We start from the raw sequence: 7,843 nt of genomic DNA on the forward strand, positions 1-7,843 counted from the left end.
TGGGGCCACTGGGGCTGGGATGATTTCCAAAAAATGGTTTCCAGGTATTTGGTCCTTCCTTTCATGAGTTCCCTTTATACCTCACTGCTGTCTCTAGGACATCATCCTTGAACAGAAGGATCACAGAGTTACTTTACCACCTGAGGTTTTTTCAAAAACCACCCAAAGTTTTTCAAAACCTGAGGCACAGAGCCGGTACATGATATCTCCAATGATAGCTGCAGATGCCAGGTTGAGAACCCACACTCCAGGTCTCAAACTTTCACCCGAGGCAAATGTTCTCTACCTCACACACAGATTCAGAAGTATGCCTATATCATCCTGGGGGTGTGGTTTGAAGGATTTCAAAGCAAAGGGGTTGATCCAAAAATTTCTCCTCAGAAATGCCGTTTGGGTTCTTTCTCTTTGAATCGACGCCCATAAATTTCAAGTCACTGTGGAAGGATTTATTGAGCCTCCTAGACCAGGTTAGAATTCTTCCCTATCACCTTGGGCCACTAGGTCCTGGAGTACCCTGTCTGTTAGCTGTTAATATTGCATGCTGGTGAAGACAGCAATTATAGTCAGTTCTGTTCACAAATGGACAAACCCGTCACACACAGCACATCACACACAAAACACTGAACGAATTCTCTCAGTTGCTTGTGCCTCAGCAAAAATGAGCTTAATATCAGAGTTGCTTTTCTAATAATCTATGAAAAGGAGTTTTTTGAAGTGTATGAAGGAGAGAGGGAGGAAGCAGGTTTGACTTTTAAGCAGGAGTTCAGGATCAAATACCAGAGGTTCTGAATACTTGTCATGTAATATTGGTGGAACACGGAGAGTCTCTGGGTAACAGCTTCTTCATCCTCAGATGAGAAGTATCCATTACCATACATAAGCCCTTTGGAGAATTAAATGAGATAATGCAAGTGCAGTCGAAAATGGACCATACTTGCTAGCCAAATTGCTAACCAAAATATAAGACATTTAAGAATTGACTGTGAATTATGATTCTAAATGGTGTGAAATAGTACTTCTCAAGCTTTATGTGTATGGGAATCACCAGTGTGGTAGGCTGAGTTCAAAGATGAAGCTTCCAAGCCTCCAAAGGATGTTCTACCCTGTGATTATTGTTAAGAAATATATATTTTGTCTTTGTCACTGTTTCTATCACAGAGTTCTTAAAACCCTTGGAATTTCCTAAATGAGAAGAGCAATAAAGGGGTCTTGATATTTATAACAAACCACCTTCAACCATACCTGAGTTTTTGTTAAGGAAGTGATTTGGGGAAAAGACCTAAGAATGGGGGCTGATTGCCAGGGGAACCAACCATGTGATTAGAGATTTGTCACTTTCAGCCCCTCCCCCTGACTTCCAGGGAAGAAAAAGGGGCTGGAGATTGAATCAGTTTCCAATGGCCAATGATTTGATCAATATGCCTACGTAATGAAGTCTCCATGAACCCAAAAGCATGGGGTCTGGAGAGCTTCCTAATTGATGGACACTAGGGTGCCTGCTTGGAGAAGACATGGAAGCCATCACATAACTTGCCTGTGCATCTCTTTCATCTGGTTGTTTCTGAATTATATCCTTTGGTAATAAACTGGTAAATAGTTCGTAAAATATTTCCCTGAGGTCTGTGAGCTGCCATAGCAAATTGATGGAACCCAAGGAGGAGGAAGTCATGGGAGCCTCTGATGTACAGCTGGTCAGTCAGAAGCACAGGTGACAGCCTGGACTTGTAATTAGTGTCTGGAGAGGGGGTAGTCTTGTGAGCCTGAGCCCTTACCTTGTGGGATCTGGTGCTGTCTGCAGTTATATAGTGTCAGAAGTCAGCTGAATTTGTCAGGCAATGGGTCAGTGTTCACTGAGAAGTGGAGAATTGCTTGATGGTGTTGGAAAACACAGGAATCATACACCTGAATTCTCTGGGACCTGTGAATGGGGTGAGATACTACTCTGGTGATTGTGCTTTATGATATGGCTGCAAAGTTGACCTTAAGAGGGAGAGATTATCTACGTGGGCCTCATCTGATCACATGAGGCCTTAAAAGCAGAGTTTTCTCTGGCTTATTAGTGGCAACACAGGATGTTAGAGAGATTCTAAGGGTGAGGAGGATTCAGTGGCTGCTGCTGCTTTGAATTTGGAGGAGGCCATGTGAGAAGTAGTGTAAGTGCAGGTGACTTCTAGAAGTAGAGTGAGCCCTGGGTGACAGCCAGTAGGAAAGCGAGGATCTCCATCCTCCTACTGCAAGAAAATGGATTCTGCCAACAATCTGAATGAGCCTGAAGCAGATTCTTCCTTGGGACCCTCAGGTAAGAGGGTATGGCCAATAGCTTGATTTGGGGCTTATAAGACTCTGAATATAAAATCCAGCTGACTCTCTACCCCACCCCACCCCAACTTCTGACCAGCAGAACTGTGAGCTATTAAATGGATGTTGTTTTCAGTCACTAATTGTGGGGTGTGTGTGTGTGTGTGTGTGTGTGTATGTGTGTATTCTTTGGTTCTGTTTTTCTAGAGAATCTTGACAGATACACAAGGGTTTAGAGAAATAATGGCACGTTGGAGACATTAATAAATGTTTATTATTATTTTTAATTTGTGTCTCTTCACATTGCAGTAAAATTGATGGAGGAATATATGGCAGGAAGTGTTCATTGTGAATTTCCATATTTCATCCCCATTATTTGGTCACATCTGTTGGTGATGTGATTAATTCTTTTTCCTATTCCAAGGGCGGGTGCTGGTGGAGACTCAGCAGGTTTCAATAATTACAGACTATGGAGATGATTATCATTGACATAAGCAGCCAAATTGGGGATCAACTATAATCATTCTGTGAAGGGAACCTGAAAGCAATTGCTGGGGGAGGATGGGCAGGAAGGAAGCACTTCTCCTGAAATCATACCAGGACCATAATGATGATGGCGTTAGTATTTCTCCTTTGAAGTCATGTGTCTGATTATCCACATCTGCCTTCCAATGGGCTTGTCAACAACTTTTGCAGACTGAAGAAACCAAGGGTTGGTTGGCAGTTCTGGGTGTGGATGGAAGAGTCACTTCATGTAGGAGGAAACTTGAAATGCACGGATTGAAAAATGGCAACAATCTTGTGTATCTGTGTAGGTTTTGCAGCATAAGAAGTGATTTCACTACTATCATCTTGTCTAACTTCTCCAAGTAGAGTATTGCTATCCCCATTTAGATGTGAAGGCATGGAGATGCCAAGACTTGGGGTTTCTCTGTGAAAGTTTTCTTGCAAGCCAAATGTAAAGCCTGGGTCTATCTGGGGGAACAGTTCCATTTCCTCTGCAATAGCCACCTTGCTATGATATCTGTGCATTCCAGCAGGTTGCAAAAATCCCTGGCATCTAGGGATAACAGAAACTCTCCTTTGACTCTTCTCTCTTGTGGTGAGTGGAGAAACCTAATGATTAGAAACTTTTGGGGCATGGGGCCCTTCAATATTGGAACCATTGTATTGTGACTCAGGGCAGGAAGGAGGGGGTGGAGTTGGCAGGGAGGATGGGGACTGGCAAACACACAATAAGGCTAAGGTTATTAGTGCTCAAGAAATGAGGTCAGTTATGTTAGGAGCAAGATTATGAATTTTTAATGTAGACCAGACAAGAATTTTCAGAATGAAATTAATTCTCTTGGTGGTGAGGTACATTTAATTTTACATACCCCAGAGAGGCTCAAACCAAAATGCTTTCTGGGGGCCAGGAAAGTAGGATAAAGGAGTGAACAGGCTGTGTACAGGATAGTGGAGAGTCCAGGCTACTTTGGAGAACTAGGACATCTGGTCAAACAAGACATCTGTAGCTGAGTTCTTGAGGACACTCGTTTACTATCCCTATCTCTCAGACCAAGTAGTCACATGCTTCCCAATCATTAGGCAAGAGCTCATGTTCAGTTTTCCAAGGAACTGGAAGACCACAAGCTGGAGCCCAGCTTTCCTCTTTAAGTGGGAAAGGGAGACATGCCTATGAAATTGAAGGGATACCCATTGCTGCAGGATTTTGCCTAACGTAAGAAGGAATCAAAGAGGATTGAGACCTGAGCAGTGAGACCTCATCAAAGAATGAAGGGGCTTAGCCAGGCCAACGGTTCAAGCCTTGATTTGTTCTACTCCTCACATTTCTCACCCCCTCCCATTGAGTGTCTCCAACCCCTGATCTCCAACTTTATCCAGCGTGGACACAATTTTCTGAAGTTTTTGGGGTTTAAACCTTGATAGGTGTCAGTGTACCCTTGGATCTGGGAATCGTAGAGGCAGTGTCCTGAGTAAATGCCTAACATTCTGCTTCTCTACGTCTTGACTAGCATCCCCCCAAATTCATGTCCACCCAGAATCACAGAATGTAGCTTTTTTTAAAAAAATAAGGTCTTTGCAAATGTAGTTAAGTCAAGGATCTTCAGATGAGGAGATCATACTGGACTCTTCAGATGGCTCTAAATCCAATGACAAGTGTCTTTATAAAACACACACAGAAAGAAGCGAGATGTACAGAAGAAGAGGAGGCCAGTGATGATGGAGGCAGAGGTTTGAGCAATGGGGCCATGAACCAAGTAACACATGGAGCCACCAGAAGCTGGAAGAGACAAAGAATGGACTTTCCCCTAGAACCTTCACAGGGAGCATGGCCCCGGGGAAACCTTGATCTCAGGTTTCTCACCTCCAGAACTTCAAAAGAATAAATGTCTGCTGTTTTAGGCTACCCCGTTCATGGCAATTATTTATGGAAGCTCTAAAATGAGCACACTTCATTCGTGGTCCTCACAGGCAGGAGTCCCAATCTTTCTGTGGGTACCTGGGCAATGGGAAGCATCAGCTTCTGGGAGACAAACCAGCTGGAAGAACAGCGAGATAAATCGCCTTCCAAACCATCTGGGTTCAAATAGGAACCCCTTGCTTACAACTCTTCACCTTGGCAAGTTACTTAATAGCACTATGCTTCAGTTTCCATATCTCAAAGGGAGGACAATGGTAGGCTCTGCCTCACAAAATGGGTCAGGAGAGTCCAGGGTATGCTGTTGTAACAAAAGACCTCCATTTCTCATGGTTTGTAATATCAGGGTTTTTTTTTTATTTCTCTGATGCTCCATCTTCATGGTGGGTCAGTTGGGACTCTGTTCTGTCTTGTCAGAAGCTCATTATTATAACTGCCTACCTTTTTTCTATAAAGTTGAAAAAGAACTGTTTTGGGTTCAACCTCTAACCATTATTGTCCATGCGAACTTGAGAAACACACTTGGTCTCTCTGAGCCTCAATTCCTACATCGTAAGAACTGACATTGGATTGTAGGATTGAGGCGAGGATAAAATGTGTGAGAAACTGCTTCTTAATAGAGCCAGTGGCACCTGAATGTTGTGGGTACTCATAGCAGATGGAAAAGAGGTCTCTGGAGGGTCTGGTAATTTAGCTTAGCCAGGAAGACACAGACATCACTTTTGCTTACAACTCATTGGTCAGAACCAGTCACATGACCTTGTCCAACCACAGGGGTTCAGGAGGTGCCTGCAGAATGGAGAGCCAGAAATAATTTGGTGAGCATAATTAGTGGCTAATACTTAGGGCTGTTGCAAGGATAAAGTGAATTAATAGCTGTAACACCTTTAGAACAGTGCCCGACACAGACTAAGCGTTCGATGACCTTTACAAAATAAGCTCTCTCCTTCCCAGAGGATATTCCCACGGAATAGAAAAGACAGGGTCTGGGCTCACTGTGTTAAGAAATGGCAAAAGAGTCCATTCCACCACTGTTTCTGTGCCTGTGGTTCTGATACAGGGCTGTGAGACTAACTAGCATGTGAACTTTGCCATATTCTTCCTTTTTCTAGCCCTAAAGTCCTTTCTCAATGCAATGAGAGAGTTAGGAAGTATGGTGTCTTGGGATCCTCAAACAAGAAGTGATTCAGGCAATCCCTATCAAAATAACACCAGTGTTCTTCACAGAGCTAGAACAAGCAATCCTAAAATTTGTATGGAACCAGAAAAGACCCGGAATAGAGAAAACAATCTTGAAAAAGAAAACCAAAGCTGGAGGCATCACAATCCCGGACTTTAAGACATATTACAAAGCTGTAATCATGAAGACAGTATGGTACTTGCACAAAAACAGACACTCAGATCAATGTAAGAGAATAGAGAACCCAGAAATGGACCCACAAACATATGGCCAACTAATCTTTGACAAAGCAGGAGAGAATATCCAATGGAATAAAGACAGTCTCTTTAGCAAATGGTGCTGGGAAAACTGGACAGCGACATGCAGAAAAATGAACCTGGACCACTTTCTTACCCCATACACAAAAACAAACTCAAAATGGATGAAAGACCTAAATGTAAGACAGGAAGCCATCAAAATCCTAGAAGAGAAAGCAGGAAAAAAACCTGTTTGACCTCGGCTGCAGGAACTTCTTACTCAACACATCTCCGGAGGCAAGGGAAACAAAAGCAAAAATGAACTATTGGGACCTCATCAAAATAAACATCTTCTGCACAGTGAAGGAAACAAGCAGCAAAACTAAAAGGCAACCTATGGAATGGGAGAAGATATTTACAAATGACATATCAGATAAAGGGTTAGTATCCAACATCTATAAAGAACTTATCAAACTCAACACCCAAAAAGCAAATAATCCACTGAAGAAATGGGCAAAAGACATGAATAGACACTTCTCCAGAGAAGACATCCAGGTGACTAACAGACACATGGAAAAATGCTCAACATCGCTCATCATCAGGGAAATATAAATCAAAACCACAATGAGAGATAACACCTCACACCTGTTAGAATGGCGAACATTAACAACCCAGACAACAATAAATGTTGCCAAGGATGCAGAGAAAGATGATCTCTTTTGCACTGCTGGTGGGAATGCAAACTGGTGCAGCCACTCTGAAAAACAGTATGGAGGTTCCTCAAAAACTAAAAATAGAACTACCCTACGACCCAGCAATTGCATTACTAGGCATTTATGCAAGGGATACCAGTGTGCTGTTTCGAAGGGGCACATGCACCCCAATGTTTATAGCAGCACTATTGACAGTAGCCAAAGTATGGAAAGACCTCAAATGTCCATCGATGGATGAATGGATAAAGAAGATATGGTATACACACACACACACACACACACACACACACACACACACACAATGGAGTATTACTCGGCAATCAAAAAGAATAAAGTCTTGCCATTTGCAACTACATGGATGGAACTAGAGGGTATTCTGCTAAGTGAAATTAGTAAGTCAGAGAAAGACAAAAATCATATGACTTCACTCATATGAGAAATTTAAGATACTAAACAGATGAACATAAGGGAAGGGAAACAAAAATAATATAAAACAGGGAGGGGGACAGAACACAAGAGACTCTTAAATATGGAGAACAAACAGAGGGTTGCTGAAGAGGTTGTGGGAGGGGGGATGGGATAAATGGGTAAGGGGCATTAAGGAATCTACTCCTGAAATCATTGTTGCACTAGATGCTAACTAATTTGGATGTAAATTAAACAATAAAATTTAAAAAAATAAAATCTTTAAAAAAAAGAAGTGATTCAGGGTCCATGCAGTGGATGAGGTCCTCAGGCTTCTGGGGGAGGAGATGGGATTTTGAAAGATTTGCAAAAGAAGAAGCAGAAAAAAATAATCAAAGGTCAGATCTATCCTCAAACAGTGAGGGTGCTTACATGATTGGCTAGCACTTCATATTTTAGAGGTTTACAGCAAAGCCCACATCCAGAAAAGACTGAACTCTGGATTTTTAAGTAGGCTGTGGACCGTGGCATCATAGGGTGGGCCTCCTATGTTACCTGCCCTGCCTGGCTTTCCAAGGTGACTTATTGT

The sequence above is a fragment of the Prionailurus bengalensis genome, chromosome B1, assembly GCF_016509475.1.
Source record: "Prionailurus bengalensis isolate Pbe53 chromosome B1, Fcat_Pben_1.1_paternal_pri, whole genome shotgun sequence".
NCBI lineage: Eukaryota > Metazoa > Chordata > Mammalia > Carnivora > Felidae > Prionailurus > Prionailurus bengalensis.